The sequence below is a fragment of the Anas acuta genome, chromosome 13 (assembly GCF_963932015.1).
Source record: "Anas acuta chromosome 13, bAnaAcu1.1, whole genome shotgun sequence".
In the NCBI taxonomy this organism is placed as follows: Eukaryota; Metazoa; Chordata; class Aves; order Anseriformes; family Anatidae; genus Anas; species Anas acuta.
In genome coordinates this window covers 15,422,910-15,447,241 of record NC_088991.1, presented here as the reverse complement: position 1 = coordinate 15,447,241, position 24,332 = coordinate 15,422,910, and the positions used below count along the sequence as shown (strand labels likewise).

General features: G+C 41.3%; 1 long non-coding RNA gene across 13 annotated transcripts in view; it reads left to right on the top strand.

The window, feature by feature from the left end:
• The window catches only part of LOC137863708 (uncharacterized), a 315,617-nt gene that overhangs the window by 274,444 nt on the left and 16,841 nt on the right, over positions 1-24,332 (top strand). For 3 of the 13 annotated variants that reach the window (XR_011101055.1, XR_011101063.1, XR_011101056.1), the window contains exon 3: positions 22,511-22,623. The exons of 8 other annotated variants lie outside the window; for them this stretch is intronic. This is a non-coding gene — a long non-coding RNA (uncharacterized lncRNA). Of the gene's footprint in view, positions 1-22,510; positions 22,624-22,648; positions 23,114-24,332 lie in introns of those variants that run through there. 2 more of the 13 variants (XR_011101065.1, XR_011101059.1) reach the window with 1 other exon arrangement.

Here is a 24,332-nt window from a genome sequence, read left to right as displayed (position 1 = left end):
CCTTTACAGATTTTAGATGCTATTTATTTGCTTTACCTGAGTGAAATTTTAAGGTCCAGGTTTGCAAGAGGATTTTTTTTCAGTACCAGTGTCAGCTTTTTCCTATTTTCTATTCTTTTCTACCACCATGTTAAGACTCAACATGCAGGGTCTCCTTGAACATGGCTTCCCGCTGTACTGTTTGAACCAAGGAGCCTGAACAGAGATCTCTCCAGGCACTAGGACAGCCGAGGGAACAGGCTGTCTTGTATGCTGGCTGGGGCAGCTGCAGGCAGACATGCTTATGGCTCAGGTCTGTGCAGGATGGAGTACTCGGGTCCTTGTTTTTCTCAGTCCATTACTTTGTGTCAAGTCATTGGTTTTGTGAAGACACTAACAAGCATCTTTACACTTTGATTCAGCAAAATGATGCTTCCATGTATCTAGTCAAACAGATTATTATTCTTTTTAATTTTAAATGAGCGCTTTTTTAAGGGTCCTTCTCATTGTAGTCCAGTCACTGTAAGATATGAGCATTTTTAATAAAAATACAGTCAATTCTCCTTCACTGTTACCAGCAAACAAAAATTGACTGTTTTTAATGTACATTTCAATTTACAGTGCTTTTGGAGACCATGAGGGAAATATATAGTCCTAACCGCTTAGCTGAAAGTTGTTGTTATGTCAATATAAAATCATTATAATAAAAAAACTCCTGTTGGCTCAGGACTTAAAAAAAAATAGAAATAATTTGATACGTATTTTATACAAATCCATAGCTTACCTCAGTTGGAAATAGTATTATGGTTAGCTCCATTATCATTATTGCAGACTTATGATCATAATCATGTCACCCCTGCAGAAGAACTCTGAAAGGCTCCACAGCCCCTCAGTACTGGTGGGGCAGTTTCTATGGGTAGCTGGAGAGCAGGGTAATGGATCTAGTTAATGTATTGTGAACTTGCAAGGACTGGGATGGAACAGTCAGTCTGTATGCCTGGACTTCCTACTAGGATCTGAACATATTGACTCTTCTGACAAAGCAGAGGACTGTTAGAGCAATGTATATTGGAAGGGACCTCTGAAAATCACCCGACCAAATCCCCTGCTAAAGGTGGGATGGCTCAGTCAGGTTGCTCAGTGCCCTCTCTAGCCCATATCGGAACATCTCTTAGAATAGATGTCACAGCCTCATTGTTCCAATGCTGGATGGTGATTTATTTTTTTTTCCCTAACATATGCTTAGAATTTCCCTTATTGCAGCTCTTGTTCATTTCCTCTCACCCTATCCTTTGTGCAGCTCTAACAGTCCAGCTCTGCCTCTCTGCACTCTGCCATTAGGTAGCTGAAGGCAGCAGTGAGATCCTCTCACTCTTATCATTGTAAGACTGACCACAGTCACTGCCGTCAGGCCCAAAGGCCTCCTGCTTCTTAGGGGTGGAGCATTCATGCCCGTTTCTCTTGGAAGTTTCTGGCAGGGTGCCTAACCCCAAGCAAGAGAGTTCAGCCATGCTTAGGAGATGAAGTATGACAGGACAGAATGCAGTTTTCAAGCTGACTGGATCAGGTGATGGGAGAGGAGGGTGATTATGAGCTGCCAGTTAAAAATATAACAGGAGATTTCTAATATCTTTGAAAGGTGGGAAGATGGGTTTTACTTTCCAGTAAGGAAAGGCTGAAGCAGAAAGCTAAGAGAACAAAATCCCCTGTATTGCTGAGCTCCTGGTGAAGCAGAAAACAGTTCTTTTAGTAATGAACTCCTCAAAGAGATTAAGGAATTTTGAAGGCAGCATCTCTTTCTCCCTAGATTCAGCTCCACAAGTGACAAATGCTTTTGCTATGAGAGCAAGCATCTGACCTTTTCCTTCCCATATCTCCTGCAGCTGCAATGCTCAGCCTGCTCATTAACAGTGCTTAGGTATTAACCTCAGGGTAATCCAAGAGAAAAGCACAGAAGAAGCCTTATTCTTAAGTACTCTGTTGCAGGCTAAATGAGTGGAGCCAGTACATGTTCCTCCACCCAGGAGACCCATGTTTTGGAAATGACCAGTATAATCCTTTTGAACACATTGATGTGGATCTACCAGCAAGATTTTGGTTGACCCAGTAAAGTCTGTAAGACAGTGTGGATCTGTAGCTTCACAGCTACAGATAACCAGAAAATAAAGGACATCTTCCCACCTCTTTTCTTCTTTGCCATGCCCAGACATACACTTAAAACTTAAGAAGATTATAACATAGCACAGAGAAAACGTTTGAAGCAGAAGGTACTGTCAGGAGCCTGCTGATATCTCTGATGCTCTCTGACACTCCTGGACACTGGTTCCTCACTGTGGCTGTTGCAAGCATTCCTCTACTCACTACTTCTAAAATTCAGTAATTATGTTTTAATACAGACCTCCATATTTAATTGGCAACTTAGGAAGCCTAGTTACAAACCTGGACACCAGCTGCTTTCTCTAGAGGCTGTGTCAAGGTGTGCCAGCACATCGATGAAATGAGCCAGTAGCTGGCACACCACTGCACAGCCTCCAGACATACTGATATGACTTGCAAAAGCCTCTGGATGCTAGTTCCCATTCGTTTTACAAGGCTCTTCAATAAATGATCAAGTACTGTTCTGTACTCTCCAGTAATTTGATATTCATCTAAGGCAGTGATGTATGTCATGAGCTACCAGTTACACTTTTTGCAGACACAAAGGCCAAAGAAACCAAAGAGCTGCTTGGTCATTTCCTCTACTCCTTTATTTAAATTAAAAGAGAAAAAAAAAAAGTTTTCTCCTGTAGTTTTTGTACATTCTGCAACAACCTTCCACTGTGATTTTGCCAGCTTGCATAAGGCAAGGCGGGTTAGTTCAGGTTTCTCAAATAGGTGGCTTCCAAGAAACAGCTGGGCTGAAGAATTACGTCTGATTCTTTAGGTGATGTTTTTCTCTGTTCTACTAAAGATGCAGTCTTTTAAACAAGATGGAAAGCAAGCTTCTGAGCACATATTGTCACTAGAGATCTGATTGCACTTTTGCAAGAGATTGTCCCAATAAATTCCTATTTAGGCGGCCTCCTGTGAAACATCATTTGGGAGAAGAAATTCAAAAATCTACATTAGGCTTTTTGTATTTACATGATTCTAATGTGTTCCTCCCCTGTTTGCATCTACATTTTTTTTATTCCACTTGTACCAAGTGGAATAGAAGTAGTAGTGGCATTTTTGATCAAATATGACCAAGCACTAGTCAATCATTTAGCTCATTCATTTGTCATCCTATAGAATGAATAAATTAAAAAATCATAAATGGTGATCTGTTAAGCAACCTCAGATTGTTCTGAGTTGCTGAAGTGGCACAGATAAAATGATTTTTTACTTTCTGTAATGAATTTCCTTCCTTTCTCTCTTTAAATTCCCTTGTGGCTTCAAATGGAAAATATGTTTTCTAATTCCTGTCAGATGAAGTTGTACAGTGCTAACACAACTGCTTCACTTGTGCTGGATACATGTAAAGGAGTGCCTCCAGATAAACTCTTGGGGAAGTTTTCTTCGCTTCTCAGAGCTACATGTTAAAAAGGCTCAGGTCAAAAGAACAAAAAACATGTTAAATTTCTGAAGTCAACTTAAGAAGACACAGGGTGATCTTGTGCCTGTTAAAATTTACATTTCTAGTAATTCTGTAAAATCACCCAAGCAAAGGAAGCCAACACCAAGGCTCAAGAAAATGGGTCGGGAATGCTATGCTATCAGTGTGTTCCAGCTATACCTAATCCCTCTCATCATTTCTCACATGAACAGTCTCACTGACTTCAGTTGGACTTCTCCCAGGCCTGATTTCAGGAAGAGCATCTAAGTGTGCCTATCAAAGCACAGCCTCTTGCACCTTAATTTGCCACTCAGCACTTCTTCCTACATAGCTGCCTTGAACAGGTCTATCACTGTCCTTGATGCTGCTCTCTCCACCCTACCCCCCATGTAAATTGCAACCTATAGTAAGAAGGAAAGAAGAAAGAGCTTCTTGTTATGCTAGGAGTGGTTAGGAATAAAAGTTGCTGTAGAAGTGTAGAAATGCATGATGGAGATCATTATCACTTATCTCTAACTGCCAAACCTTCTCAGCTGTCGATCCAGTTGAGCCTCTCAGTTGAACGTATCATTATTGCTTGCTGTCCATTTGAGATCAAACCAGTCCATCCATCTAACTTCTCTGTCTACATTTTTTTGCCTGTGAAAGTAAAGCAAAATCATCCCTCTGCAGTGTATCACTGTCAATAAATTGCCTGCATTTTGCATTATCAAAAACAATCCTTTGACAGTTAGGGAAGATGATTATTGCTTAGCGCCTCTTTACTCACTACTATGCTCCTCCAAACTCAACTGCATGCATTAAATTAAAAGGGGAAAAATAACAACAATAAGAAGAGAGAAGACCTCATGTCATAAGAAGCTGAGTTTGAGGAGTTTAACTTCCTATAGGGAGCAATGTAGCAAAAGCCATTTAGCTGCTTGCCTAGACTGTTAAACTCAGGACATTTTTGCAGGTACCTGGCTTTATTTTATGTGGTCAAGCTATCCAGGTCTTGCTAGGAGCGTGACACTATAGCTAGCAGAAGTGACATTAGCACTGGGAGATAAGAGACCAGATTTTTTTAAAGATCTTTTCTTGTAGGACCCGCCAATGCAACTTTCAGAGATGTCTTTTAGAAATTAAAAATAGTAGCTGAGGTTGATTCTTTCTGCATGGTGTATAGAGGTCTCAGAGTTCCCTCTGGGGAAGTGGCTCTTTAGCTTTGTTACTTTTTTGGCATTTAGGTCTCTTAATTGTTTCTTGAATTTTCTTGAAGGTTTGACAAGATGCTTCACACTCATACATTAATGCACAACATCCTAGCTGCCACTGGGCACCAGTGCCTGCTGATATATTTCCACTGAGTACGCAGTTTAACTTCCAACCTAAATGCATCCGCTCAAGGCAAATAGGCAGTTACAGTTCCCCCTTTAAAAGCTCATCAGCAGAATCAAGAGCAAGCCTGAAGGTGGTCTCATTAAAAAAAAAAAAAAAGTGGTTGCTATAAAGGGGCAATTAGTGATTAAAGTGGAGCACAGAATGTGATAAAATTATTACGATGATAGCTTTTTTCTTTCCCATGAATGGTAGGGAAAGGACACGATCCAGCTCTGACATCAGAGAGCTCCTTGATCATTCCATCATGCCTCAGAAAGCTCCTTGATCAGCCCTGTGATTGGTACATCCATGTTCAATTGTCATTTCTGTGAATGTTTTCTTGTTAATTTTCATCTTACCATACAGAAGAATCAGAGGGACAACATTTACTGCAAAGGTTAGGCATATTCATGTGAAGAGTGCCAAAGCACTTGGTCATTTACTACAGACAAAGCTAGAGGTCATTGTTCAAGACCTTCATCACTCACCTTTCCATCCGTCTTGGTAGGCGTCCTCCTTCCCCCAGCTGGCTGTGCTGGCAACTGCTCAGCTAAACAAGAGGTGGAATTTGGCCTTGTACTTATGCCTGTAAGGCAGTAATTTTTTGTTGTTGTTGTCCTTTTGTACCTGAAGCATTCCGGAAAAATGCTGATATCTTGGCAAATATCTGGACATCTTTGCTGTTAAGAGAGCAGTGATTAATGTGCTTTTTTGTTCTCTCTGATTAAATTAAAACATGTATTCTAACATGTCTTGGAGACATTTATAATTGTCCTTGTGTAGCCCAGCTTATCAGGACTCAGTAGCAGGTGTTGTCAGCTCAGCCAGCCAGGATTTTTAATCCTGTATGCCAGCCTCTCTGCTGAAGGCCAAGGCCCAGATGCTACAGCCCTTTGCACATGCTAAGCAGGATTTCCATGAGCAGTACTATTGCCCAGGAGGGAGGCTGGGTGACTCCTAAGGACCGTGACAAAGCCCTCTTGCAGCCAGTGCACCAAGCGGCGGTGCTGTACGTGCTGTCTTGCAGAGGTCTCTTCACATTAACCTGCTTTGCTGCACTGAAGATTGGGGAAGGTGGCTTTTCAGATTTCTCAGGATCTGAGAGTACTTGAAACAAACTTTGCTGGCTTTATCTTAAATAGAGCTTTTTGCTAGTTTATCTCAAAGTATGTTGCAGTGGAGGGCAGTGGCAGCTTTGACACGGGAAGAAAACAGCTTCTGTGCAGAGTACTGTGAAGAGCCTTTTCTGCCTCACTTGTTGATGTAACCCCAAGCAAAGTCTCCCCCTCCATCACCACCACTGACCGTTCTGTCACAGTATGTACCCAAATGTAGGGGTTTGAGTGGGTTGTCATCGCTGAGGTGGTTGCCTTCCTGATCTACCCTAAGTTCTGCCACTGTGCTTACATCTCACCTGATGGAGGCAACTCAGTCCTCAAGGCAACAGCTTTGTCTGTCTGGTAGCCCCTCTTTATCCAGTGCTGGGATCAGCTTTGTTCTCAGGAGGTGATTAATCTCCTTCACTTTTTCTGGTGAATTTTATGCAAGTGGTGCAATCATCCCTATTTTCAGCCCCTTTCTGGCTAACACAGTAGGAGAGCCTATCTCTCCAAAGAAAATGCTTGGAGACTTGGAGGTTATCCTTTTACTAGAACAAAGTTGAAATAAGTTTCCTTTGTACTTTCAACATCTTTATGTGAGGAATAAAGAATAAGCTGATTGAGAGCATTTACAGAATTGCAGGAGTTGTATACAAAGGCTCACATTTTCCTGTTTCTGCCTTTTTGACATTATTTTCCTTTAAGGAAGTTTAAGTCCATGGGGGTGTTGGCATGTGCTGGTTGAATGCTTGAAAAAGTGAGTACTAAAAAGAAAGTTTAAAAGGCAAGATAGTGTTTGCCATGATTTATTCAGTAGTTAGAAAGATAAATGTGTACCTGTGATACTGTTCTGTTGCAACAACTGTTTCTCAATCTTTTCCTGCATAGGGAAAAGAACAATCTATCCCTAAATATAATACTTCGCCTGGGAGCATTTTTGCTCTTGTTTATTTGTGTCACCTAAATTTCCTTTGCCCACCAGCCCTGTAGTCACACTAGTTCTTCACATGTGTTTTGGGATGTAAGTCTATTGCTGTTTTGAAATGCCCATAATGATCTGGTAGCAGTTCTGTTTGGGTATTCCTCAAAAAGCATCACAGAAATGGTGTGTCTGATCACAATAATGGACACTCAGGGTTACCACTGATGTAGAAGAAAATGTGCAACAGACAACTGAGATTTTTATCAAAGCTCATCTGGGTAGTGAGTTAACATGGCAGTTGCAGTAGATAAAACACCATAGGATCTTTGACAAGGAGTCTGTCACAATTTTGCAGTTCTATAGGGCATATTGTCCAAGAATTCAAAGAACCCCATTATGTTTCACTGAGCTATTGTAAGGTAGGTAAATATGATTAGATCCATTATCAGATTGGCAAAATGAGACACAGAAGTGATATGATCCCCCCACTGTGGCATATATACAGCTGGTGGTGACTCGGTGTTCTTCTGTCATGTGAGCCTGCCACAGCCCAGCAAGGCAGCTGCAGGATACCTGATTGTCCCTTTGTGCAGTTTTGCAGTCTCAGGTGCAGCTGTTTTCCCAGTGTCGTCTATTCCTGGTCTCTCAGAGATTCAGCTCTTTAGTGAATATTTTACATATTTTACTTGATGGATCTAAAAGCAGAGTTCATTAAGCAGTCCTTAAAAAAATACTTATCACACAGTCCACTGCCTTTGTTAGCGTTTATGTGCTGTCACTGCTTTTGTCAGCCCCCCATGCGCTTGAAGTTTTTACCCCATTGAAATCCGTAATCTGAGCCTTTACTCCCACCCAGTGCATTCATGGTTCAGACCATATCTTCAAGCCTCTCCATGTTCTGTATTCTTATAGCCCTGATGTTGTATTCCACGTACCTACCACAGCTCCTTTTGATTACAGAGTAGCGGCAGCTGCCCTCCTGGGAGACTGCATATAGACAGGTACAGGCCAGAACTTCCTTCTGAGCCGAGTATTTTTATTAAAAATTACTCCCATAGGCTGATTGTTATTATTATTCTTTTTAATCCTGCTATTGTTTCCCTTAGGCCAGTCAAACCGTGAAGAGACAAACTTTAATCTGTGATTGCTTTTACACTTGCTTGTGTTTCACACATGCTGGGAGGTGCTAGGATCCTGTGCTTTCCCAGTGTGCTGCTTCATTACATTCCTGGGATTCTTTTTGCAGTTGATTTTCTCCTTTTAAAGACAACCTGTACTCTAAAGGGAAAAACAATTCTTTCTTAATCCTTGTTAGTGTTGCTCTACCCTTGTCAGGGCATGGGATTATCCAGGGCTATATATGATCTGGGCCTTTCCAGAGTTAGTCATTTGTGATGGGGGAGAAAGCAGGACAGCCATGCTTAGCTTTAAAGCTAGCCTTGAAGGGATTCAGCTTTCTCTGGGAAGGGGCCAACTGCATTATTTTACATTTGAGTTCATTCCAGCTCTAAGATCTTGTCTAATCTGCAGACACAGGGAGTTCAGCATGGTAGGAAGGGCCAGCAGTTGTCCTTCAAAGGGAGCCTCAGCAATCCTTGTTCAGTGCCAGCCCACCAGGACAATGTCTGAACCTGCAGGCCAGCTGCAGTTCTAGACTACAATCCAGCAATTGGTGAAGTGCAAATGCAAAGTGAACTTGCAGTCGTGCATAACAGCAGACTTTCAGCTCAACCCCACAGTCTGCTCTCCTGGAGCATGGGCGCATAAAATCTGGCAATGGGAATATATATGTGTGTGCATGTGCACTGTGGGTCCAGACCTCTGAGACTGCAGAGAAAGCTCTTTGCTTCATATTCTTTTTCAGAGGAGGATTGAAAAGGAGAAGCAATAGGTCAAACAACATTTTAGCCATTTAATTAAAAAAAAATAGCACTCTTACTGACTTCATCTTTCAGAAGCTAGACTGCCCAAGTCCTCTTTATTTCTGCAATTAGCAGCCCCCACAGCAGCACTGATACACCCACCTGCCCTCCAGTCCTGCTTCCATGTTTGTATTGACATCCATCATCTATGGATGGTCTCCAAAACTCCTAGCACCCAGCAAAACAGACCCCTCCTTCTTCTTTCCTCCTGCCGTGACATCCAGCTAAGTTAGGTATCTTAAAAACTTCTTGCTCAAAACTTTGGAATCTTTACTTTTTCAACCTTTCTGCACAACAGGCTCGTACAGGAACCCCATTCTTCCTTGATGTTGATTTCATAATCTGCTACTCTGGCCTCAAATATTTTATTATATGTCTTGCTATTTCAACAATTTAATTGACCAGTATAATTTGAATGTTTTAGAAGTAATTTTTAGCACACCTGAAATCAGTGTTATTGATTCTTCTCTCTCATGTGGCCCTGGTTAGGTATTTTCTGAGAGAAAAAAGCATTGCTTTTGCTCTTTTTTTTTTCTGACTTTTGGCTTTTGTGGCAGCACAATATTTGACTCTCTGCTACTTGTCTTGCTCTGAAACAGTTTATCAAATCTCCTTCAACAATTACTGTCTGCTCCTCTATTATTCACTTTCACCTGCTTGATTCTTTCCTATCAATCAGCCTTCCTTTCCCTCTCCAGCCTGCATTCTGTCAGCATAAAAGTCTCCTGCCTTGAACTGCAATCCAGGGTAAATGCAGACTTTTAACCCTTCCCACAAGTGCCCAGCCATCTATACTTAATGTCAATGCAGCAATTAATTTCCTATCTCCTTGGTTCAACTTGTGCTGTTCAAGTTTTCCATCATCCGCTCCCTCTTTCTCTCCATTTTCTAATGTGGGATTTCTGAGACAATATAATGGTCTTCTGCAGTTTTTGCTCACCACCCCAATGATGTTTCAGGTTTCATCAACATTTAGGTGGGGGCTATACTTTTTTAGGGCTAAAGCAAAACCTACTGTGGCACAGAATCACACAGGATCACAGGATTGCCTAGGTTGGAAGAGACCTCAAGATCATCGAGTCCAACCTCTGACCTAATACTAACCAGTCCTCCACTAAACCATATCGCTAAGTGTACTGTAGCTTCTCACTGATTTCTGTCTGCTTCAACTGTCTGTCAAAGAACTCAAAACACTATGAGTATCTCCCCATCTGTGTAATTAGTTTCAAGTTAGAATGTGGAGAGGTTGTTTTGCTCCTAACAGTGAAAGTTGTTTGTTTGTTATGACCACAGAAGTGGATTCTGCTCCTTGTTCTCCTGTGGCCCATGATATGTTCCTGTCTTTTGTACCCTGGAGTCTCTCTGCATCTACCCCCCCCTCCCTCAGTCTCTGCGGCTGCAGTGCTAGGAGCACTGTGTGCGTTCACCTCAGGGCCTTCATGTGTTTACGTTGTAAAGGCTCCCAGAGAAATAGGTTCTTGGAAGAAGGAAGTAAAAGGCTGGTTTTATCATAATAATTAATAAAAGCAATTAATTTGGTCCATGCACTGTAAAACTCAAAGACCTTTGGAAGGTCATGCTTAGAAGTACATGTCTTTTGTATTAGTGAAGTGATAAAATTCAAAGGGAAATGAGAAATGTTTTCTGCTCTTTACATGCAACATGGAAAAAAATGCTAGAATTTATCGGATTATTAAAGGAAATGTGTTGTGGGTGTCCAGTTTTTCCTCAATGCTATTTAGTCTCAGAAGAACATGTGAAATATTGTGGTTTTGTCCATGAGAAAAGTAATCTTAAGGTAAAATGCAGTGTGTTTACTTATGAAAAGTGTATCATTCTGTAAAACTCCAAAGCCTCATTCACATAATTGCTCTTATAGTGGCTTTGCCACAAGTGACAGCAGTCTGTGTGCAGCAATATAAAACTGGTGTGAGCCCATGGAGAGATGGACTCCTACACTCTGCACGCTAGTGTCTAACCATATAGCTCATAGGGAGGGAACTAGAAAGGCAGTAACTGTGTCTGTGGTTACTATCAATTAGAATCAAAGCTGCTTAGCTGGCTGAGATATGCTTCTTCTGAATCCTCATTTTTAGGTTTCTGTCATGCTTCTCTAATCTCCTACAAAGTTACATTTCCATAAAAAGACATTTTCATTCTTCCTGCTTATTTTTGTTAACTAGAAATTCTTCTTAACGATGTTTTTTGGATTCAAAAACTCTTCATCTAGGTCAGCATTTTTACACTGCCGGTTTCCCAGTTGTTATATTGCTACGCTTCACATTCTTAATTTTAAACAATAAAAGTCTTGGAACGGTTCTTGCTTTTCTATAGTTTCTTTTCCTTCTGAGAGCTGAATGTTTCCTCTCATCACAATCTCCATCCCAGCTTCAACCCATTTATCAATTTATAAGTCTCGCTTCTTCCAGAATAGTTTTTCAGATACGTATTTTTAGATGAGAGCTGTTCCATCTTTCCAAAATGATCACTTCAACCTCAGCAACTGGAGCTCAGACATACAATATTTAAATTATTATTTATAGTACAGGAACATTTAGAGACTTTCATTAAAGATAAGACATTAGGCATGTGCCTTGATGAGTAAAGGCACAATGAGTGATAGTCCCTAGAGTTTGCTCTCTGAAGACAGGGTGAGCTTGCTGGGAGAATTTATGGAGAAATGTAGCCCAGACACACATTAGGATCACCCAGGATTGGATTCAGTCTCCAAGTTTTGCCAGAGTTACCCAGCCTTGCCTTGCCCACCAGTACCACCCTATCATGGTGTGATATTGCTTGTATCTCAGCACCCAATAGGCAAGAGAGAAGGATGGGATCAAGCAGAGGAACAAGGGATCTGAGTACTGTGGGAGCATGACCACCCAAGGGAGATGCCAGGTGACTGCAGATAGGCACATCTGCCTTCACCATGAAGAGGAGGGCAGTAAAGGGTGTAGTTATGGTGCTATAGTTCTGTGAACTGAAGACACAGTACTCGAAGTGAGGCCGCACCAATGCAGAGTAGAGCGGGACAATCACCTCCCTCGACCGACTAGTGATGCTGTGCTTGATGCACCCCAGGATACGGTTGGCCCTCCTGGCTGCCAGGGCACACTGCTGGCTCATATTCAACTTGCTGTTAACCAAAACCCCCAGATCCCTCTCTGCGGGGCTGCTCTCCAGCCTCTTGTCGCCCAGTCTGTACGTATAGCCAGGGTTGCCCCATCCCAGATGCAGGACCCGGCACTTGCTCTTGTTAAACTTCATGCAGTTGGTGATTGCCCAGCTCTCTAATCTGTCCAGATCTCTCTGAGAGGCCTTTCCACCCTCAACAGAGTCAACTACTCCAAGTTTAGTATAATCAGCAAATTTGCTAAAAAAACCTTCTAGTCCTGAATCCAAACCAATTATAAAAACATTGGAGAGAACTGGCCCTAAAATGGAGCCTCAATACCATCAAATCTTGAGATAACATTACATATACAAACATGGCCAGACAACTCCTGATGGCAGGGTTTTTCCAGTCATTGTTAGAGAACCTTTTTCTCTAGTGTGTTCCTAATTTTTTTGATTCCTCAGCTATTACTAACTTATGAACTGTCAGGCTTATATAGTATGGTGCATTTCTGTACTGAAAGAAACCTTTCTACTTGGATTACCATTTATAGCTCCATTTTTTTTTTCACTAAGTGGTGTAAATTAGTTCTGTGTGACTTGATGGATTCTCTCCCTCCCCCTTGTCAACAGTGATAAAAGATCTGACCCCTTTCTGTGCATTTGTAAAACCAAACACACGAAATCTAATTTGTTTATGGCCAAGCTTTTAATTGCTTTACCATCACAATGTGGAACTGAATGCTTTAGTAATCTTGGGGATTCATCGACTGATTTTTAACATGGGACTTGACATGAGAGGGGTTATCACCGTTAGATGTAGTAATATAAACCTTTGGGGACGGTTAGGATGTTTATGCTGACTTCTGTGAGGCAAGAATTTGGTGTACAGGTTCTAAATCCTGTTGTGGTTGCTGCTGAAATGTCCCAGTAAAATAATCTTCCAAGCTGCATTTCTTATCAGAACTGAACACTGTAACAGAAACAAAGCTGAAGAGTAGTGGCCAGCGTTTTTCTCTGCTCCCAGAAGTCCAAAAATCAGGCCATGTTTCCTGACCTAACAGGGAGGAGGAAACCCCCTTCACGTTTCAGAGCATTGATTTTGGGTTTTGACCACTCAGAATTAGGCTTGCAAAACAAAACCAATACTTATATGCAGATTATTCCTGGTCTCAAAGTGCCTCTAATTAATTCAGTGCTTTTTGCTCTGGACCATAAAGCCTTCTTTAGCCTTTCAGAGGCAGTGCTGTTTTAGCCTTCTCTTTTTGCTGATTATTATCAAGTCAGAATAATTCTTTTTTCCCCAGAGAAAGTCCCTGTGTTTTACTCATAAATAAAAAAGAAAAAGAAGAAACATTTTTGATGGTATTTTTGTGATTTGACTTTGCCATCAGAATAGAACTGCACACATACAGCACTTGTCGTCCCTAAAACTTACATTTTGAAAGTTCTTTGAAGATGTAAATTACAGATCTTTCATATGAAAAGTTAATGAAGGACTCTAAACAAAATAAAATAGAAATGATGACATGAAAGAGCCTTCTTATGGCTTCAATAACAAGATAAACAGTTTAATATTCCACATACTGCATTAAAAATAACAGCTGGGCTCTATGGAGACGAATCCCTTAACTCAACTACATCGGTTTTCACATTAGGAGAGGACAGTTAAGGAGAGTGATGACTCTCTTCTAATTGTCACCTCCTTTTGGTCCCCAGAAACACTGAAAGCAGGCAACACCTGCTAAGTTTTAGCAGACTCCAGAAGTACTTTAACAAATAGAGTAGTAAAGTGCCATTACCACCAACACTTCAGTAGCCTTCGAAGTGACAGACATATACTGTATTGACAGCCTAGAATTTTAATGAGCAATAGCTGTTTCAGACAGTATTGATTGTCTTTTTTTTTTCTCTTCTTCTGATTCAGACAAGAGGAAGCAAGAACCAGCATTTCATTAGAAGGAAACTTTGTCCAGTTATTCATATTTCATGAATACTCGTGAGTGAGCATGTCCTGTAAAATAACCAATTAATTCAGCCATGTTAAGACCGAGGCTTAAAACTGGAAACTCTATAGAGGCCGAGGAAGGCATAAGTTTCAAATTTTCCTACACTATAAAATGTTCCCAAACAACATTTTGATCCACATCCCTTGGTTCACTTCACTTTCTACTTCTCGGCTTTCCTGACAGCTTCTCCTGTGTATATTGTTCTAAGTGACTATTGTACCGTGCTGTTCACAGCTCAGAATGTATCAAGATACAATGCCCATTTTTTTGTGAGTGGTTTTTGGTGGTGGTGGTTTTGACAGCATCACAGATTTGAGTTTAAAATGACCAAAAGAGCAGAGGAAGGAGTAGCCTGCAATAATGATTTGCAAATTGTGTTAATTTCATAGTGGGATCCTGCTTTTTGATAGGATTTAATGCGTAATGAGCTCCTGAGACGTTATTTTTGCTTCAAAGCTTTGCTGAGTACTAGATCCTATTAAATTCTTCCAGTGAACACACCAAAAAAATACTTTGAGCTAATTTTAATAATTTTTAATTGAAGAAGTATTTTTATTCCAATTTGAGTGTTCAAGCTGTTTAAAAGTTAACACATTCTCAAAGTACTCATCAGTCTTTTCCTCCCATAATGTCTTTTTTAGGAAGCTCATGGCTTTTTTTTTATTCAGCTTTTTTTTTTCCCCTGTATTTGTTTTTCAAACCAAATAGAAACAAATTTAGATTTCTTTTTTTGTTGCTGTTGTTATTTATTTCCTTTAAATTGCCTGTATGCTGCAGTTTAATTTCCATTCTTTTTATTACTGTATTATAGGCTACCATAATAGTTTGCTTTCCTTTTTTTTTTTTTTTTTTTTTATTTTTTGTAAAAACAGAACTAAAATCTAAAATTTTCTGCTAGTCCTTCCTTGTGTCATAGCAGGAGCTAGATTTTTTTGTGTGTGTTGTGCTCAGTAATGTATGTATTTTGTTACTTGTAGTGCTGTTACATTACATTAAATCTTATGGACCCCAGCAGAGAATGGCATCTCAGGTTGCAAGACAGCTAGCAGAAAACCAAACATCATAATCTACGTACATGAGCAAGAAGTGTGTTTTACTGTCATGCTTAAGGAAGGCATAGACACAGAAAGATTCAGTGACCTGTTTCAAGCCTTCCTAAAGATTTGGGATTGGTTCCCATACTCATGACACTATACCTCTGATTTATCCTCTCATCCTTATTCCTATGCTCCAAAATTGTGTGGAAGGCTGGAAGACAGCAGGCAGTCACATGGCAAATGAAACAGCTGTGTAGTTTGTCTCATATACAACTATGCCTCATTTTAAGCATGGCATAGACTAAGAAATCAATGTTAAAGTGACAGCTTTACTGAAGGTAAGCCTTGACTAAACAAACCCTGTGCCTGAGGCCCTCCTTCATCGTGGTCGCTCAAGCTATGGCAAGCATGAAAAGGTGTAGCGTCCCATGCCTCTGCCTGCAACAGGATTTGGGGCTAGCAGAGGTGAGTGCTGGTGCAGCTGGCATGCAAGATCCCAGTTTGCCCATCATTTCCTTGCAGGTGTCAGCAGGAAACATGCAGTCACATGCTTTGGTGACAGGTGTGGTGTGGCCATGGGCTTAGTTTTCAGAGCTAAAGGGTTTTGTTTTGCTGCTGTGGCTGCCCAGGGCTCTGCTTCTGGTGCAGCTGGTGCAGGTGTTTTTCTTGTTGTTGTTGTTTGTTTGTTTTCATGTTGTTGGTTTTTTTGTTTGTTTGTTTCTGGTAAATGAGAGTCACCCTAATGAATCAGTCTGTCTTTCTCTCTCCATATCCATATTAATTTTTAGGAATCAGAGACAGATGGTTAAGAGCTTTGAGATGTTTGGGGTGACCTTGGGGAGGCTGTAACTACAATGTAAAATTGCAAATGGCAAATGCAGTAAGCAGATTAAGAGTCTGGCACTCCAACAAATCTCAAGACCTACTCTTATGTTGCTATTTTTCCCCTATGGCAAACTTACAGAATCCAGAATGACTTTGCTGTGGCAGTGAGTTGAAAATTATAGTGAGTGAGTGTTCCCTTTTAAATAATGGATTATGAGGCAAAGATTAATTTTTGCTCAATTTTCACACTAATTCAGTGCCTTGCTGCCAGCAGAAGCACAAAGAAGGACATGAATTCACAGTAGCTTTCTTTCCTTTCAAAGTCTTAGCATGCTTTTATTGGATAGGACTGTTTGTAATAAAGTCCCATCATTCAGATCTGGCTGCCTACCTAACCACAGGACTTTGACATCTCTTGAACATCGTTTGGTTAATGTCATCAGCAAAGACAGTCAAACCACTTCTTGACTTGCTCAGTGCCTGTCTAAAGGAAACCAGTGCTCTTCTACTACAGACAGAAGGTCATATACCAACAATCCCTATGACAGCCAACACTCTGCAGCTGCCAGGCACCACTTATTTTTAGGCCAATTGAAAAAGGGGGGGGGGGAGGAAGAGAGTGAAAAAAAGAGAGAGAAAGAGAGAGAGACAGACAGACAGCTGGGAAGAGGTGAAACCAGAAATGCAATGTCCCAGAGGCATTTATCAGCCCAAATGAAATGGAAACAGTGAAAGGGAAACACTGCTTTGCTTTTCTCAAAATTGTATTTCCAGTTGAATGAGTCAAAAAGAAAATATCCTTTCCTTTTCCCGTGATTTTGAGAGATCTGTTTGCTAAGTCTTCATGCTTAGTAGGAGAGACAAGGAGTATTTATTTTCAGTATGTGTTGGTAATTTATGAGGTTGCTATAAATGCAGAGTTTATGGAAGCAAAATTGGGCCATGAAATAAAAAGGATTTCATTCGAATATCCAGTCTTATTAATTCTTTTTAATTCTTCACAGAGAAAGAGATGAGTGAGGATGCACACAAGATTTACTAAATTTTATGAGGGAGAAAATCCAGAAAAGCAGAAAATGCAGGTATATTTTAAAAATAGAAAAAGGGGAAAGATAAGTGAATTTTATTAGGGTTGAAATGTAATTGAATTTTTATTTTCCTATTTTGCCATCAGACATGTCAGAAAGAAGTTTACTGTTCTGGGAAAGAGTCTTGCATTGCTAAGTAGCCTGTGTAAAGTGGCTTCACCTTCTTGTGCAGCAGGGTGTGACTGATGGAATGTAAATGCAACTCTTATCTATGACACACGACTGGGTGAAGAGGAGATTTAGAGCCTTGAACAAGAAATAAGATGCCACAATTGCTTTCACTGAGAATTAGTGTTCCACTGGGTGCAGAAATTGGGCAAACACATTGTTTTTTGAGAGTAATATTAGATACCAGTTCCATTGAACACCCGCCAGTATGCATGGCTGTGTTGTGTTAGAGTCCTGCCTTGACCTCCAGCAGCTGCCAAGAGGATGGAAGGGTGTGGAGGGATCCTATTTCACAATGTGCTGTAAGAAACACTGAAAGATGGAGGTGCTGATGAAGCATCACAAAGTCTAAGGATAGGATGCTGTACTTACGTGCCTCAAAAACTTTCTTAATTCTGTCTTTTTAAAATGCCTTTTTGAAGAAAAGAGTCAGCATAGCATGAACCTTCAGTATCTGATGGCTTCACGTCAGCCAGCTCTCCTTGCCCAACCCACACTTCCGAGTGGCTGCTTCCCACTGGCACATGGGTCTGGAAAGAACACGTAAGATCAAGAGTGTATGGAATGCTAGAGTACTATGTTAGCTGATACTAATCTCACAGAGCAATTCTTAGGAGGCCTTCACTAAAACAAGTCCTTCTTATTAACTACCTTTGGAAAAATGCAAATGTCCTAAAAAAAAAACAATTCCTTTCATGGTAGACCCAGAGCCTCTGCAATGCCTTCTCCCACCCTTCTCTATCAAGCTTTGTAACATCAGAGTATGTTTAATATTTCCAACCTGTTTTTAGAGTGTCAGTCAGCTTTTTTCCTCTAATTGCAACTCCATATGCTTTTGGATGTTAGGTACTAGGGTACAAATAAATCCAATGCCCCTCATAGCTGAACTGTTTTCCTAGCTAAGAACAGCCAACCCCCAGAATGTTAGCTCCACCCAGCTCACTGGGCAAAATGGGATGGGGAGGATAAAAGCTAAAATGTACTTCCTGTTATTAAACTGATTTAGGCTCTGTAGTCGGGACAAATTGAATAAAACGAGGAAAAGTGTCACTTCAATGGCTGCAAATGGAATCATAAGCCTTCTTCCCATCTTGGCATCTCCTGACCTCGTGTATTCATAGCTACTCATCTCTGCAGGAGTATGCTGTGATCCCCGGTGCCCACGTGAATGCAGCTCTGCCAGAAGGTATATTAAAGCTGGTAGAGGAGCAGCACAGCTCCTAGAGTGTCAGTTGGCTGGATGACACAGAGGAGTTTGAATAGGCAGGAGCAGACTGGAAGTCTGTGATGAGACCGTGGGACAGAGGAATTCAAAGAAAGACTGCCTCTGGAGTTCCTAGTCCAGTGCTACCCAGCACTGGACTAGGGGCTGCAAGTGGGGCTGCAAGTGGGGCTGTGATGGCAAGATGAGATGGGCTGCAGTTCTCATAGTGCAGTAGTGCACCAGTAGTTACGCAGTTCACAATACTTTGGTGTCTTTTTTTGGAATGCTTTTGATAGTGGAGATGGCATATGACCTTCTGCGTTTGAGAGCTGATGCCTCAGGAATCTCCAGCTATAATATTGGCCATCAGTCCCTATTCTCATATACAGGACTATTACCAAGCTAAGAAAAGCCTTAGAGAAAGCTGGCTTTTCTAAGAAGCAAATCCCATTGTTATGTTCGCTAAGACTTCTGGACCCCTGAGGTATACAAGGGAGTGTCTGAATTGTAAGTATCAAAAGAAATTAATTATTCTATATTATAATTAAGACTTTTTAATTAGCTGAATAATTACAATTTTCCTTGCATTACAGTGCAGCTTTTCACATAACCAGGTAATCTAAAATTTTAAAGCTATTTACCAGAATAAAAGAAAATTCCAGCATCAACAGTTCTTTTTCTGTAATAAAAAGTAGTAAATAACAGCTCTACTGCAGCTGCAAGAAAGGCAGTTCACTTTAAAAGAACTCTGTCAAGGCAAACTTGTCCCTCAAAATGTATGTTTTGTAAAAGCCTTCAGAAAATGTTGGGTCGAACTGTTTTAGTGTTATTGTGAGGAAATCAATATTTCCCTGCAGTCTTTGCAACCCCCGAATTGTAGCATGTTGTTTGTGCAGAAGAAGCTGAAAGCGAAACTGTCTAAAAATGAGAGTGAAGTAAACTGGCCTGTTTCTATAATTTCAGCAGAAAGCACCCAAGGTAAACAAAATGGCACACATGAGCAGTCAAAAATGAAAATTTCTCCCTATTTAAATAGCTGAAGTGAGGTGGGGAGAGGCAGGTTGGTAGGATGGTTTTATTTTTTTTGGCTGTGCTTTCAGCCTTTGTCCCTCTTCCTTCCTCCTTCCCATCTCCTTCAGTGCCCCCTTACGCACTTACTTGGGGTAGATACTACCATCCAGCATGTCTGCCAGGCTTTGTCCCCTAGAGAAGGCACTGAGGAAATCAAGCAAGATCCCAATGTGTTTCAACACTGAAATTAGTGAATTGCCTGCAGTGGCCTCTTATTGGAGAAGAGAAATTCTCATTGGAGAAGAGAAAAAGCTTTTCATATCACTTTGAAAAGCCAGCAGCGTGCATCAAACAGAGGTGGAAGCACCACTCCCATCAGATGGTGCATTTGGGGCCCTAAAGCTGGCAAAGATATGAACACTCCTGTGTATACCAGATCCCTGTTGTGAATTCTGACAGATTACATGGTTGTGGGTCAAAGGCTGTCTAGGATGAGGGCTTGATGAGGTGATACCAGGAGGAAAAGAGTTTATGATCTGGCCTTCTCAGATGCTATGGCTGTAAATGGGTGTTTTAAGCTGCTGAGTGTTATTTCAGCAGAGTGTTACAACACTGGTTTGGGGAGCTTTTCTGAGACTTATCTCAAGAAAATGAATAGGGGAAATCTAGGAGACACATAACTTGTTTACAGGTACACTGGCATGGATGCAGCAGCTTTGCAATGTCACATGTTCAGCTGCATCATACAGAAAAAAAAGGTTAAGCCAGGTTGTGGGAGCAGGAAGGCAGAGAGCAAAGGACCAGGAGAGAGAAAATGCTGTGCTGCCTGGCAAAGAGACTGCTCGTTTTGTGTTCTTTGCGCTTAGACTGAAACATCTTCACAAGGATTTTTTTTTTCCTTCTAATCTGGAAATAATTCTGATTTATTTTAAGCCTTCTATTAAGACAAGTCACGCAGCACTGCCTGGCTGGCAGTAGAAGGCTGTGTGTGCACATGTGCATGCGCACGTGTGTGTGTAGTTCCAAGGGTGCTGCCTGCTTTCTTTAGTTGACACTGCAGTCAATTACTGTGTTTTCAATTATATATAAAAGGCAATGATGGAGTTTTTCAGCTTTTATAGCACCACAAATCATAGGGTCCTTCACTGTACAAGCAGCATTGCTGCCACAGTTTAGCATGGCAGCTCACAACTTCCACATGCAGATCTGCCAAGGAACCTGTGCCACCAGGGAACCCTAAGCTGCAGTAGGAACACTGTGGGGCAGGCAAGCCTTCACAGGCAGCCTCACATGGTCTTTCAGCCAGCAGACCCTACCTGACAGATGAGGAAGGGAAACATGGTCCTTGGGCTATGCCTTGGAAGGAGAGGAAGAGCATGCCTTGTATGTTCAGCAGCACATATTTGAAAGTTTGCAGTTTGGATAGCAAGAAAGGGTAATATAAACCAGACTAGGAGGTCATTTATGAAAAGGGAGACGATGATACAGAGAATGACATTGGCTACAGCACTGCTTACTGTGAGAGATTTAGCTACACAATGTGTCTTTTGCTAGCCCAAAGTAACTTGGTAGATCTGAAGCAAGTGGGTTTTGAAACTGTGGAAAGTAGGAAAAGTAGGAAAATTTCACAGATTATGCAGAAATAAAAATCAGTCAAGTCACATACCCACTATGTTTGTAGAACTAACCCTAGGAAAAAAAAATGGTTTGGTCTCACAGATTGGGAGTGTTTTCCTTTGAAACTGAACTATATCTGAGAATATAATAGTGCCTGGTCACCATCACCGGGGGATGTCATCATGGTAAAGAATACTGTTAATTCAGGGAGATGGGGACCAGCATGAGAGAGAGAACACTGGAAGAGTCACTGCTGAAATGGAGTTGGTTGCTACTCAAGGCTGAGCTTTTGCTATCAAAGTGGGGCCTTTAATAGGGATATTTGTGTGGAAATGGTTTGTGGACTTAGGAGCATAGCCCAGTTAGACCAATTCTGATAATGACTCCGTGGCTAAGGCAGTCTGGGTGCCCACTGACGGTTGTGTGATGCTGAACTTCAAGAGCCTGCAGCAGGGAAAGAGAACAGGCTACAGTGGTTCTGATGAGATTTTGAACTGAATTGTTGTCTAAGCTGCTTCATTTGGAAGAAAAAAAAAAAAAAAAAGGATGAAAAAAGATGAAGGACTGGAGTCGTGTATTGCTAGAAAACAGCTCCTGAGATAGATGCTGAATTATTGCTGGGGGAGACTGGGGCCCTGTTGATAATGAACTGGGATTCAGATCGCAGTGGTAGAGGTTAGGTACAGCTATGGGACCTATGAACTCCACTAACAAAATTGAGGGGTTGGGGATGAAAGGGGACATGCTGGGAGGGCTGGATGGATTCTCTGGAAAGAAAAGGAACTAGAAATAAATCTAGTCAAAGTAACTTCTACCGTTAATAATCCCTTTCACTAATCAGGGTCTTGAGGGCAAACTAACCCAAAGCTCTTGAGGATGAGAGGGACCTTTGTGCTTCTGCAGCATGTGGGACACTGCCTGTGGGAAGTAAGAGGAGTTTTTCTCTGGACTGTATGATTCTTGGAAATGGCATTTGAAGCAGATGTGAAACAGTCTTTGGAAGGAACTGGAGAGCCTGGGAGAAGATATAGCTAGGTGGAGTATAAAATCCATTAGTGTCTTAATGCATAAATTGGCAGAACAGTACAACAGCAATGAAAAACAAGATACTGAGAGACCAAACTCTTATTAGATTCTGGTGCCTCAGCAACTATTGAAATTACTATTTTGCAAGAGCGTGGGTGCCTACAAGGTACACCATAAAGGCAGAAGTGTATAGTGGTTTTCTGTGGCAGAGGGAGCGTATAAGCTCTGCTCCTACACCCACACCCAGTGCAAACTGCTTACTGGAGAATGAGGTTGATTTTTCTTGTATTCAGCATCATGAGCAGGGAAAAAAAAAAAAAATGTGCTTTTTTGGCAGCACATTCCTTAAACAAAATAGGTTTAGATCTGACTGTGGAAGGATAATGCGGAAGTCTAAGGACTCATACTTATCTTACTTGTATGAAGATGTGTTCCTATAAAGGATCCTGAAATAGTCTGAACACCTCAGGATGAGGGTGAGTTACCTTGTTTTGTAAGTATAAGCTTGAGATAAATTGGAATATGGAAAGATTAATGCCTTTTCTTTAATAACAGGGTTTGATCCAAGACCAGAGAAATGATGTGCGTACCCAAGCGAAGCCCAGGAAGGATTGTTGTCCACTATTAATAGCCTGGTGGATCAAGGAGTGCCAATGCAATGACCCACTGTGTGTAATTCCCCTGTGTGGCTGGTATTAAAGGGAGATAAAAAGATGCATCTGACTGTGGATTTCAGAGCATTAAATGCTGTAACTCCGCAAACATCACCTCTTCTTGTTGAAATGCCAGAAATTATGGCTGTAATAGTACAAGGAGATAAGTGGTTTTCAGTCACAGATCTAGCAAATGCATTCTTCTTCAGCCCTCTGGAAAAGAAGTGTTGGTAAATGCTTGTTTTTACATTTTAGGAGAAACAAAATAGTTCCACATGAGTTCTTCAAGTATTCACAAGGTCCTGTGATCTTTCATCTGTGCATCATTCAAATGTGGGAGAAATTAGCCTGCACATCCAGGAAACATGTCTCATCATATATGGATCATGGCCAAATCTGGGGGATTCTGAGAAACAACCGTGTCAGCAAACAGGAAGTTTTGGCTGCAATCCAACAGGAAGGATTGAAAGTCAATACACAAAAAGTTCAGTTAGTACAACAAGAGGTAAAATATTTAGGAGCAATACTAGGTATTGAAGGCCAGATTCTTGGTAAACTGAATGTGGAATTAATTCAGGAGTTACCCGAACCCATTGCTCAGTCTAGCTAAGAGCACTGTAAGGCACATTTAATTGTATGCAGAATTTTATTCTGATGTTCACTGAAGTGAGTCGTCCTCCAGCTAAGCTTTTGGAGAAAACTAGGCAGTGGGAGCAGGGTACAGAAAAACAGGCAGCTTGGTTGAGCTGAAGCCAGCCCAAGCTGCAGTGATGGGATATCTGGACTCAGAAAACTGAGTGGTTTGCTTCTGTTAGCCAGGAAGGAAGTGTCAATTTGGCACGAAAGAGAGATACCATGTTATTGGCTATTGTCCATTCATCTCAAATCTTATCAATGCCACAGCTCCTTGTCAAAAGGAACAAGCAAATTTCTGGTAATCAGAAAAATCAGATTATATTGTTGGAAGAATGCCAATGGCACAACACACACACCAGACATGCTTCCTTGAAATATGTTGTGTCTGATAAAGCACAAGGTGGCAAATACCTGGCTCTAGGCTGGCAAAATGGACCCTCACGTTAATGTCTCTGGCATTAGACCTGGAAAAGGGCATGTGACATGAGTGCCTCTATACCTTAATGGTTAAGGGTGCCAAGCAGGAGTATTAGCTATTGCAGCCTCCTGATGTGCAGTGGCTTATGCAGGTTTAACTGCCTCTGTCGAAATACATCTGCATAAAACAGAAATATGTTTTACAGGGGATTCAAGTTCTCATAGGGCAAGGCTTTCACAGTCACTGTATGAAGAACAGGATGTAGTGGAGCAGCTCTCACCTCACCCAGTACAAGTGGCATTGTCAGGTGCACAGCCTGGCAATATGAGCAAACAAGGGTGAAGGATTTCATTTTACTGAACAAGCTATGTGCCCTGCTAGGTGTTAAGCTGTAGCTATACAGCAGAATACCCACAAATCTCAGGACAGGGATAACTTGGTTTCTAAAGGAAGCTTACAGGAAGTCAGTACAGGTGAATGGCAGAAATTAGGATGTGGTGTTCCCCTCTAAATGGCTCCACAAATGACCACAGCCCACCACGATTACGTTCCTTTTAAGACCATGACATGATGGGTGATATGACTCTATCAGCATTGGTAGTTAAATGTTTTTGTATCAGATGAACAGCAGTTGAAGGGTCTCACAGATTAATGGATAAAAGAATTTGAC